Source organism: Schistocerca americana, chromosome 5 (assembly GCF_021461395.2).
Source record: "Schistocerca americana isolate TAMUIC-IGC-003095 chromosome 5, iqSchAmer2.1, whole genome shotgun sequence".
Classification (NCBI taxonomy): domain Eukaryota; kingdom Metazoa; phylum Arthropoda; class Insecta; order Orthoptera; family Acrididae; genus Schistocerca; species Schistocerca americana.
The window spans coordinates 309,563,864-309,577,578 of NC_060123.1; positions in this window are offsets into that span (position 1 = coordinate 309,563,864).

Sequence of the window (13,715 nt, forward strand, 5' to 3'; positions counted from 1 at the left end):
GTATATAGTAGAGTAAGCCTTGTTAAATTTGTATACCCGTTTAAAACTGACTTCCTGTGGTCTTCCTGATTGCAGATATTTACACATTATCGACCTGTGTTGTGTCTTTGGTGTACATGCGGCTTTGGAACAAATGTGTACAATACTTTCACTTACAAAAAGAAGGTCTGGATTAGAAGGTTGCTATCGTAGATAAGGGCGAGTTGAATAGTTTCAGCCTATGACAGAACTGCTTCACCATTTTTGTTGTCATATGCATAATCCCAGACATGGTTGTGGCTGTTAAAGTGGCCCATCACAAGGGTGGCTTTACCTTTAGCAAATTTTTCATGTGGAGTGAACGAAAATTCTCTTACAGGGGATTCATAAATTGAGATGACTATACAATTAATTACATGGCGATAATTCCAATATTGTTTTCATCTGCTTGGCAAACACTGCAGACTTCCAAATTGCGCTTCACAAAAATGGCACTTTCATTGTGCATGCAATCTTGCAGCAACCAGTTGCATGCTGGTAGCAAATGGGTGTTTCTACTGCATATCTCTGTCCGTTTTTTGAACACATAGAATATCACACTGTTTGACATGACAAAGTTCCTCCAAAAGCTGTTCCTTGTGTGATGACATACCTTCAATGTTAATGAAAATGACAGTAAACTTTGGTTTAGAAACAAACCATTTAGCGTTGAAATAGCGATTATTGTACAGAAACCAAAGAAATTTGAACCTGCAGAAGTGTAAAGGTACTCTCCAGGTGTAGTCTTATGCTTGTTACAACGAATATTCTACTCAGAACTTTGAATATTGAATTGAAATCAGACAGTATACTACAAAATGATGGATTTTGCTCGTTAATCGTAGAATTTTCACGTCAAATCTATTCCCCCTACCGCTGGACATAAACAAAGTCCGCTAGAAACATGTATACACAATTTAAGGGACGAAAAGTATGACTTATGTGTTTATTTTATATTTAATAATTGATCACACATGTTGTACAACCTTCAGTTTAGCACGTGGTTACTTTAAATATTCAAAACGTTCAGCACTGGCGGCTATACACATAACAGAACGACGAGCTGTCGCGCAACTACATCAGTCAATGTTACAGTGGAGATCGCTGCACATGTTGCTGTAATCTCCTGGCGAAGGTCCTCCAGCGTGCATGGCTTTACGTCGATATACATTACCTTTCACAGTTCCCCACAAGTAAAAGTCCATAGGTGTTAAGATATGGCGACTGTGGAGGGAACTCAATGGGCCCTCTTTGTCCAGTCCAATGTCCCAGAAAATTGTCATCCAGGAAAGCTCGTATGGCTAGGTGGTAGTGTGGTGGCGCCCTATCCTGTTGGTAGAAGACCTCTTCATCAGCTCCATGAAGTGCACGTATACGTGGTAAAATTGATGTGTATAATATTTCCAGGTACCCTTCTCCAGTGACAGTAGCATCAAAGATAAAGGTCCTGCTAAGCCCCTAGATGATAGTCCACACCACACATGAATACCTGGTAGAATGACCGCATTTAACCACATAAATATGAGGATTTTCCGGTGACCAGTACTCACTGTCATGCCAATTCACAATTCCATTAAATTAAAATTTGGCCTCGTCACTCCACAGTACCTTCATCAAAAAGTGTTCATCATCAATTACCTTTTGCTGATACCATTCGCAAAATTGCTTTTGATGATCAGGATCGCCATCACTAATCGTGTGCAGTAACCGTGGAATGCAAACTTTCCACTTTGCAGCTTTCAGAATTCTTCATACACTTATACTGCTAGCCCCCACTTCACATGCACATTGCGTAGCAGACGTCTGTGGAGAATTAACAAACGTTTCCAACACGAGAACTGATGAAGTAGGACTTGTAGCTGTACGCTGTCTTCCTGAGCTTCCTTTGTGGATATTACAAATCGTTCCATGCAATTCTAATGTGTCAATGATGCCTTTAATTGTTAGGCAGGTTGGCAGTTCTGTTTCAGACTCCCGCCTCCACTGACGTTGCACTTCAACAGCATTACCAAACTTGAAAAACCACTTCACAGTACATTTTCGTTGCTCGAATGTCACGTATGCCCCAGCCATCTAGTTTTCTCAATGGCGAGATGAAAGTGCTAACATTTTTTGAGCCAAAGACCATACTACAACACATTCTTAACTCAAATCGAACGACAATATCGATATCTTGATAGAGCCAACAAAGAGTGTACACATTTTTCTCGCGGACTCTGTACCTCGAAGAATCAAATGCAGTTACCCACTCAGCGAACGACACATGACAGCAACCATGCAACAGAATTTCACACCTAAGGGTTCCCACATTACCACGTGGTGTTCTACGTTGCACGCATAGTATCTAACGTCTCCATGGGATTTCTAAACGAAGACAGCTGACACACATGCAAAAAATTATTGAATGTATGTCGAAATTGGTCGTTTTTGTGTTAAAATCGATGACCATTGTACCTAAAGAAGTGAACTTTGCGTCATACCATTACACCTTCGTCAGGGCTACGCACAACTGTTATGGTCCTAGCAGAGTGTCTGTGATTTCGTTCGATATCTGTTGTCATACACTCTAGAACTTACCGTACTAGCGTTTTCCTTTACAGTACATGTCATTTTAGAGGAACCTTTCCAGCAAATCTAAGTCTTCCATCCACCTCCCTACACCATCCACACCAATGCCGCAAAGTCCAGTATCGACCGATGACCGTAGCAGTCTGGTCCCTTCAATCCCACAACCACCAAGTCCAGTATCACAGTCAAAGCTGTTTCGTCATGTGTGTTGTAGTGTAGGATCGTTCTTTTATGTATTTAAGCAACTATAGGAGACGTCAGCATACAACAACACCCATCGATGTGCAGGCGCGAGACCAGCGTGATCGTGTGCCACACGCTTGTGGCCGTAGCAGAGCCGACTTGTAGAGATGGACAGCACAGGCTACGCCCACTGCGCTAGCGCATGAGATCCTTCTGCACCATCCAACGAACAAAACGCGCACTGTAATCGCATCCCAGTGCCGTGACTATCGTTCTACGAAAGCTGTAGGCGTGCTCCTTGACAGAAATAGACGTGTGCAAGACGGCAGCGTTTGATATCCGAACTTTATCAGTACTAATGTCGTGAGCAAGGACGGAACAGTACAATAGATCACCACAAACTCTATCTCTCTCACATACACAACTATCAAGAAAATAGCTAGAGAAATGCAAGCAGAGAGGTGACAGAATCTCACCTAAACTATAAATATTTTACGTTGTACACAGGACAATCAACATATGCAGCTGATTTCTTATGGTACTGTCTTCTGGATGAGATAGTGCTGATGGTGATTTAAGGCCATCCAACAGTCTTTAGGTCCATACATTAAAGTAAAATCGATAGAACAGTACTGCAGTGGTGTGTCCAGCACCTGCTGGGTGTCGTGGACAAACAGAGGGAGCTGAGTTCCACAAATTCAGTATTTATGGAATATGTATGTGATATCATGTATCGATACCACACCACAGGCGTCATAGTAATGGAATTGCAAGTTCCCATCTGACGCTGATAATGCTTGTGTTGGATCTGGCGAACACAATTCGAGCCGGCCGGGGTGGCCGAGCGGTTCTAGGCGCTACAGTCTGGAACCGCACTACTGCTACAGTCCCAGGTTCGAATCCTGCCTCGGGCATAGATGTGTGTGATGTCCTTAGCTTAGTTAGATTTAAGTAGTTATAAGTTCTAGGGGACTGATGACCTCAGAAGTTAAGTGTGGTGTCACCGCCAGACACCACACTTGCTAGGTGGTAGCCTTTAAATCGGCCGCGGTCCGTTAGTGTACGGCGGATCCGCGTGTCGCCACTGTCAGTGATAGCAGACCGAGCGTCACCACACGGCAGGTCTAGAGAGACGTACTGGCACTCGCCCCAGTTGTACAGCCGACGTTCATAGCAATGGTTCACTGACAACTACGCTCTCATTTGCCGAGACGATAGTTAGCATAGCCTTCAGCTACATTTGCTGCGACCTAGCAAGGCGCCGTATTCAATTGATATTGAGATTCTATTAATGTATCATCAAGAGCGATGTTCTACAAATGTGGATTAAAGTTAAGTATTCCAGAAGCCACGTACTTTTCTTTATAGCATTCATTACGTATCCTGTTTCAGACCTCACGCCAGCCTGCGTGAGTTTAAGCGCGTGCCTTTCGGCTTCCTCTCATTGTGTCTAGGCTGTCTTGTCTAGACACAACATTAAGTCCCGTCGTGTTCAGAGCCATTTGAACCATTTTTTGAACACAGTTCTGAGCGCCTTCCAAGCCACTCCTCCAGCAGCTCTACACTTCGAGCGCCCTCTGCCGCCACAATATACGATGACTGGCGGCAGCGATTAAGCCCACTCGTGGTTGGAGCCATTTCACTATGGGACGCCATGCAGACGCCGCCTAGTTGCGGTTCCAACATCATCTTTGTTGTTTTTGTATGTGCTGAACTATATTTCTTGTTGTATCATTTGTACTGAGTTTTCGTACATTTGGATAAATATAAGTAAATACTCTGTTTAGTGTGTTAATCTGTTCGCTAGTCATTTCTGCTCCTGTCCAGATTTCCTATGATGACAATTAACACACTACCCTGTAGCCCACCTCGCATTACCCTCGTGTACAAAGTCGTACAACAACAAATTATCATTCTGTCTCGATGAAGGACATAAGACATGTTCCAAAACTGAACAGCCAACTAGCGCTTGTGATGCAGACCTTTAGTTGTCTCCATAAACTCAATAATACTTTGGAAACCATTCACCAAATGTCAGACAATGGGTCCACAGTGATATGTGCTTCTGGAGGGCAACACAAGGAGCAGAACAGTAGGTGTACTCTTAACATGTGACAGTACTAGCCACTGAATTAACGCGTTAATGTGTTTCCATTTCTGCTAAAGACTCAAAGCCTCAACAACTAGGAAACTGAGAGTTTCACACACGTATTTGACGAATACTGGTGTTAATGACGTAATGATTTGTTAATGTTTCCAAGAAATCCAAGTTTTCCCTTAGCTTCTCGTAGAAGAGTAGCCCTTGTGATTTCGAATTTGAATGCCATACATCTCAATACACATTAACCATTGTCCTATACATCAGAAGTTTCCAGGGCATTTCCAGATAATTACTGGTGAATTTACAATTCGTACAGGAAAATGTACTAGAATAATTCGTACAGAGATGTGGGTCTCTGCGGCTTAGTTGATATAGTACTATCAGTTCTAGTAGCAGCAGTAGGCAGTAGTAGTAGTAGTAGTAGAGTCAGTAGATTCAAACAGTAGGTCTCATGGCGAATTCAGTTTGCAGCAAGTTCCCAGGTAGCTGTGTAGCAGTAGATTCATAATCATGGATGCTCTCAGCCAGCTGTACCGCCAGTAATCAGACACTCTTTTGATGGATGGCAGTTTTATTTTTTAACTAACACCGATTTTCGCTGCAGGTACACCTTGCTGCGATGGAAGTTAGCTATCAGTATAGACAAAATGTTAAACTCGAAATGTCCTTCCCATAAACGAGAATATGAAAATTATAAGTATTTTACGTTTCATGTAGGACATCTAACATTTCCAGCAGATTTCTGTCCACAACTCACCTGTAGCGTCCAGGCTTACTAGCTATCACAAATATACTGGAGCAACATGTATTTTCCAGACAAGCTTGATGACACACGCACAATTGTTTCCAGACTTTGAATTTCCACTATCTCCAGCATCTACACCACTACCATTGCACAGCACACCAACAAATGTGGTGTTACTCACTGCAACGTTAATTGTTTTGTCATAGGATTGTCATCATCTCGAGAGTGCAACATAGTGTTAATTTATGAAAACCCATGATCTGAAAACATGAAAGTAGTAGTGTTAGGTGACGATGAATCTCAGTTATTTTAGAATGCTGCACAAATAATTACGATGTTCAACTCTCAAGCACTGACAGTGTTACTGGATTATTGTGTGTAAGAACCACCCACAAACAGTGAAAATATACATCAACAACAAGGATATCATACAGTGGACTCACTTTCAGAAACCTGATGCATGTCAGCAGGACTATCCAGCTTATGATATCCTTACCTGTACAGATTTTATGGAACTGTCTGGTGAAACCTTATAGAGCTGACTCATAAGAACACTTCAGAGGCAGTCTTTGCCATAATTTTCTAGCATGTTAGTCACGCCTGACACTCCAACACAGCAAACTACTGAGCAGGATGATGTTATTTCTATGACATTATCCTACAGGTACTAATCTGCATGGTCCTAAGTTCAGAATACAGGATAGTGATCTGAGATGGTGGTCCATGACTTCGTCAGTGACGTCAGAATCCAATATAGCTGACTTGGGGATTTGAGCGCAGTCCAAAATAGTTGTTCCAGTTTCCATGATACCACGATTGTCTGTAGCCACCACTCATACTCAGCGTCTGGGCGTACTAGCCATAAAGTGGGTCTGCAACTTGTGATTTGTACACCATTGTGAAACGCTAATCATCCTCATGAAGCGTCATCAGAGATCTACCACCACCAGGGGGAAAAATATTGACTCATACAGTCAATTGTAAGTATTAGACTAGTCACCGCTCCCAGTGTTTATTATTTGTTATGTGTGGGTCTAGCGTGTGTGTGTGTGTGTGTGTGTGTGTGTGTGTGTGTGTGTGTGCGTGTGTGTTTCAAGGTTTCCTTTTATTTCTCCCTTAGTTCAACAGTTCCTTACATATCCAATGCTGTGTCTGATATGACTGAGCAGCAGTAGCACCAGCAGCAGCACCAGCAGAAATCAAGTCAGTTAGAAGAGAAGCTCTCTTATGCTACATAAGAGAGCTTCTCCAATGTGTTGGAGGAGGACACAGAATTGTTTCCAGTCTTCGAGTTTCTACCATGTCCAATGCCTGCACCATTCATCAGTTCTCAGCTGCGTCATTCCAGAATGCTGTCGTTCAACACTACATACCAACTGATCGCTACTGGACTGAATAACGTTAATGTCAGTTTAGCATCTGACATCGAATTTTTAACTTATAGTGAAATTAGAGACTGTCTGGCAGGGTCCAAAGGTAAGTTCAGTGATTGTGCAGCAAGGTGAAATACATCAAGGCCTGTACGGCAACTGAGAAGAGTCCACTCCCTCGAGACAACAATATCTTCTGTGAACATCATAAACATGCGTGGGAGGTGGAGATACAATGAAGTTAACATCACAAGACCCAACACAGTTGTGTATTTAAAGTGTACGAGTGTTATGAACCAGTTTGGTTGGTACACTGCAGTATGGATCGTAATTGATGGACTCAGTCTATGGCGAATTATATTAAATTGCTCTTCAGTGACACTGTCAAGTATTTATTCGAGCATACAGTTTATGTTGATGTTAGATGTACGTATAGGAATGTGTACTTTTATGTTTGCTGTACTTAAGTGTGCTAGTATTACTCCTATAAAAAGAAATTCCATATAAGCAATGTTTACAGACGACGTTACTAAGTCTATTAGTGCTTCATTTAGTCTGCACAAAATGCAAGCTGTATTAACAGCACATAAGCATCTGGATCTGGAAGCTACATCAGAGAGCTCGTTTATGTGCTGACTTGTTTTTGCTACCGCTGCTGCTGTTGCTACTAGAGCTAATAGAGCACTTGCCCGCAAAAGGCAAAGGTGCCGAGTTCGAATCTCGGTCTGGCACACAGTTTTAATCTGCCAGGAGGTTTCATATCAACGCACACTCCGCTGCAGAGTGAAAATCTCATTCTGGAAAATTTATGTACTGTTCGTAAATCACTTGACTGCTGCACTCCTTACTTGTGGACTTGGAGAAATTGGAAGACTTCAGACTGTTAATGCTTTGTGTCTGATCACAGCCACTAATAGTAATAGTAATAATAATAATAACAATAATAATATTGTATACAGCTCTACAATAGCCCTTATTTAGTTACCACTGTGCTGTGCTATAATTTAATTCATATATTTGTTTCGAAGTGAGTAATGAAGCTATTTGTGGACTACTGCAGATACTATCTATAACTTGGAGAAGACATTTTCTTGAGATATTTAGCATTTGTTATGTGTATGTCTTACTTTTGTCATAATCAATGCACAGGACAAAGTACAACATCTGTTTGTAGTGGGTGGGACTACATGAAGAACCTGGAACTTCTATCAGCTTAATGCCGCTAACTGAGAAAAAGTAATTATTGATAACTTATATAATCAATATTAGAGTCTTATAACATTGTAATAATAGTAATGCTCTTTTGAGAATAATTTAATTTTGTGGCTGAAATAGAATCGAATCATTTAGTTTTTACCCCTCAGAAAATTTCATTTTACCCCTCAGGGGGCAATTATCCACAGGTTGAGAACCTCTGATCAACATATACATCTATATGATTACTCTGCAATTCACAGTTAAGTACCTAGCAAATGGTTTGTTGAACCACATTTCTCCACCGTTCCACTCTCGAACAGCGTGTGGGAAAAACGAAGAACACAAATCTTTCTATGTGAGCTTTGACTTCTCTTATTTTATGATGATGATCGATTCCCCCATGTAGATAGGCGCCAATAAAATACTTTCACAGTTTGAGGAGAAAGTAGGTGATTGAAATTTCATGATAAGGCCCTGTTGCAGTGGAAAACGACTTTGTTTTAATGATTACGACCCCAGTTCGTGAGTAGTAGGCTAATGGGGCTCCTGGTGGACTTTTGACATAAAATTGATATGCAAATTAATTAAATTGGTGAACTAATTATCCCCAATCTCCACCCCAAGATGACGTCATGGGCTTTCCCCAGCCAGCAGGTGGATTCCTGCCCCCTCCCCACCCCCCCCCCCCCCCATGCCCCACCTACCCTATTGGCGAGAATTCTGAATTCTCGCGGTAAAATTGAATTTTCGCGCTAAAGTTCAATTGTCAAACCAGGGGACGTAATACTAATGGAAATTGTGAATGGAGATTGTTTAGAAAATGGCAACTGTTGATGGAAATTGTTTATAAAACAGGGATAGGTGGCAGACGTCGAAAAAATTCAGAACACAGGAAATCGCGGAATTATGCACTCCTGAGAACATAATTTGTATTTCATAGGACAGGAATACTCTGATTTAACTTCTGTTCTCATCGCGGATAACTCGCTCCACGGTATGCAGCTGGGTGATACACATGGCGCTCGTAATCACATATTTAACCATGCAGCATGCTGCGTCGCATGGTCGTAGCTGTATGGAGAGTGGTGTCACTTGCATGGTATCGTATAGCTGAATGAGGATCACACATGTGGTCTGGCACATGTCGCTTAGTGCGGTATCTGGTGGCCCACAGCAGAACCTTGGGACCTACCTGATGGCGAGTTAGAGATGTCTCCCACGACATTGAGGTATCGGACCACTGACAATAGGTAGCCTCCCCACATTCCATTATCACTCAACACCACATGGGGTCAAGAATGTACTGTGGCCAGTCTGTGGTCAGAGGGAATTGGCAGACGATTGTTATGTGAGCCACCGTTCCAGAAGTGGGTGCCTACCAAGCCCTCCAGAACGAACTACAGATTTGTTTTCAAAGCTGAGCATCTCCCTCCCACAGCTGTGCCCTAATGAACAACAACATGTTTTTCAAGGGACGCGGCTGACGTCGGAAGTGCCAGGCGATCTGTTTCTCCCAGAATGAACTAAGGGTGGTTTTCTAAAGATGGCAGCTGCCTCTTATTTTCCTACCACATGCAGTCACTTGCCGGCAAACAAAGGTTGTTTAGGGAAGTTCCCTCTATCTGTTTGTTCCAGAATTTTTTTTCTTCCTCAAGCAGGGTCATGTTTTTCAGCCACCTGCACCAGACCTGCTTCAGCCTGCTTGAACAAGAAGAATATACATTATAACTTGCTGATACGGCATTCTGAATTCCTATTGGACCTCGGTAAAATAAAAGGTGGAGTATGAATATACAAACCCCAACCCTTCTCACCTACAACCATCATCAGTCTTTGACTGTGCATAGCTGTGTCTGTGCACTTCTCACAATATGGAACCGCCTGCCAGCAGCAGTGCCAGTGGCAGTGGTGATGGGAAAAGGCCAAACATGGAACAGTAACTGTGTTAGTGTCTATAAAAAATTATGAGCTCAAATAGTCACAGTTATAAAATTTTGTATCAAAGAATTAAAATGTTTCAAGATTGTGACACATTTTCATAACAAGTGGTTATAAAAGTTCTCTTTCTTGCTGTTGCAGCATTTATTCCTGAAATGTTGGCTGACTTAGATTGTCAGTCGAAAGCAGAGAAGCAGGTATGTAAGTACACTTTCAAATTCTGTTTATGAGAGTTCACGTGTTCACAGAACATCTCTTAAAGTAGTCAAATCGTAACAAGTGCTTACAATATTCCTGTTGTTGTTCTAGCATTAGAGCGGCAACTGGATACTGAAAATCGACAACAAACTTCAAGTCAAAAAGGTTACGCTACCATTGTGTAAGTACATCTCCAAATTTTGTGTGTGTGTGTGTGTGTGTGTGCGTGCGTGTGTGTGTGTGTGTGTATGTGTGTGTGTGTGTGATAGTTTATATATTCATTCAGAAAACAGCTCTCGATGTATTCAAATCATAACAAGTGTTCATAAAATTTTTGATCTCGACATTGCAGCATTAGAACTGCAGCTGGCCGACCTTGAGCAGCTGCTAGAGGCCAAAATGCAGCAAGAACATAAGTATATTTGTAATACATTGCTATTAGACATTTTTTTGATCTTATACAGTTGTGTGAGGGATATATTCTTTATTGTAGCAGATGTTGCTATGAAGCAAGAGCAGGACAATCTAGTAGGGGTATGTATCGAGAATGACGGCCAGGAGTCATCACTATCACCTAGTGTGAACTCTTTTTTTTGTATTTATGTGTAATCACTATCTCGTTGTAGGTAAATTCGGTTCGGATTTGTTGTTGTTGTTGTTTCTTATAATCTTTATCTTACTGTAGACAACTTCCATGAGATAGATCAGTGGCTCGACAACAATTCTGGCGAGAGTGAAATACCGGAATGTGTGCATGAGATGGCGGCTGCTGACGACGTTGAAGGGCAATGCCATCTCTCCCTGTTGGACGATGGGGAGGAAATACTTAATTGGGTAGGAGAGCTAGAAGAAAGACGGGCTGAACTGCTCAGTCCTGGGACCCAAAGTGTACAAGGTGATTATGATGCAAGCATCATCCTTACTGCATATGATTATTATTCTGGAATGTTGATCTACTTAATTGCTATTATTTGTTTGTAGCATGTATCTTGACCATTGTACTTAATTTCATGTTCGTTATTCGTCTGTTACAGAGATGTCAACACCACCACCACACCACAGCTTGCTGTGGCAGGGATGCCTAGAGTGGTGGTTGTGGAGGTGATCATCAAACACACACCCGAGTGACGTGCATTGCCGTGTAAGGCACCACTTGTGGCTGAGATAAAGGCAGCAGAAGCAGTTGCCCACACCATTATATATCGTCTGGTGTCTGTCGGTGGTTCAGTCAGAGGATGAAGAAGAGCAACGATCTCCCACCCGCAGGCTGGCAGTAATGAAGGCTCCAGTGTGCAGCAGCATCAACGAGCGCCCTTCCCACAGCCTGTATGCTCCCACAGGACTTCATCACCACTACCTCCTCCTACTCCGGTTCCAGCTATTCGCCCCTAATGGCAGCGAAAAGCATATGTGCCTTGGCACACTTCCCTCACCCCAGACCCAGAAGATGCTTCTTCCCCAACAGCGTCGTACACTGGATGGTCACAGTCAGTGGCGAAGCGTGGCTTTTTTTTTTGTAAGGAAGGCTGAGAATTAGAAATTTAGAAGAAGGAAAAAAATTATAAACAATAACATATGAAATAGAAACATCACAAAAGTAATTTAGTTACATATTTCTACTAAGAATGTAACTACTACAGAAATTGTTATATACAAGAGCATAAAAATATTAAAGAGCTACACATTAATAGAAATAGTATCACAATAGCTCAACATTACTTCTTTTTAGAAATTAGTTCTATCTTCCTGTAAACTTCGATAACATGAGATATGAACTCCTGCTGTTTGGTTGGAGATTTCACAGTTCCCTTCTCTATAGGCAAAATCGCCAAGCTTGACAGTTTGTCACTTGTCATTGTGTTGCAAAGATAGGTTTTAACGCGTTTTAATGTATCATCATTAAACATTCCAAACAGCACACAGCAAAAACAAAACAAGTTTGTTCCTCACAACGCTGCCACTTAACCACGGTTTTAAATTGTATCATTTTGTTTGGAAATGTCTTACAAATTTTCCATCAGATTTTTAATAGACAGACTTGTCGGCTTTCGTTCTTTCACCAGGAGTTTATCTTCTAAAGAAAGACGAGAGGAGAATGCAGGGTTTTCAATTAAAAATTCAGTAGATTTGTGATGAAATAAACGCGTCCATGGCAGTTTGAGGTAGGCACCAATACCACACGTTCCAAGATAATGATTTAAATGTTAGACAACATAATGACAAGAAAAATTGACAATGACCTCTCACATGTGACACGGCACAACGAAACATAGTTCACCAATCAGTTAATAGCTAGAGCTGATAAGAAGGCATGTATTGATGTCCAAAATGGAAAGGATAATGCTTGTTTCGCATGTCCTTCCGAAAGAAAAATTAAACCGAACCCAGAGTGCACATCTCGATATGAAAAAGGCCTTAACATTCATGGATGTTGTAAATTTGACAGTATAAAGTTCCCCATAAAGATTCAGGACATACCTTAATTTGAGGAAAAAAACGCCCAGAATTTCAGTTCACGTTAATTGCCTGAAAAAGCAGAAAACCAAGCCAGATGAAGCTGATGATGATGATGATGATGATAATTAGCAACAGAAGCAGAACAAGCATACTGTATGTAGTTGGACTATTCCATTTTTCGAAATACGCAGGTGAACGTGATCCTCATATAAACATATTGCTCTGAAGTTGATAATCAACATTACATATGGACCAAAGACATGTTCCGCCTCCTTTTCAGAAAAAAAGTATTTAAAGAGACATCTGGAGGAGTGTGAATCCAAGGAACCGATATGTGTTGTTATGCCTTCAGAAGAAAACCATTCACTAAATTCAAGAGTGCTCACCACCAAGAATGATGTCCGTTTGTAGTATATGCTGATTTCAAACGTCTCCTTTCCCCTGTCAACCACTGTAAAGGGAACCCCTTAGCCTCACAGCTTCATGCAAAAACGTATTAGATTAGATTAGATTTACTTTCATTCCAATTGATCCTTAGTGACGAGGTCCTCCAGGATGTAGAACATGTCAGTAAAACAATAATACATGACAAATATTTACAACTGAAACAAATAAAATAATGTACCTTCCACAGGTCCCAAGTGGAATGAACACGGTACGAACGAATCATTTTACAAACACTAATGCACTGAATTTCAAATTAAAAAAAGTTTTATTTATTTATATGGTAATAAACATGTAATAGAACTACTGTAATACTTATTTACAATGAACACATTACTGCACTGAAATTCTGCAGTGCAGAAGTTAGATTGTACTTGCACATACACACACACACACACATACACACACACTCATTTACAATGAACCTATTATTGCACCGAAATTGTGCAGAAGTTATATGGTACTTATACACCCCCCCCCCTTCCACTCACACACA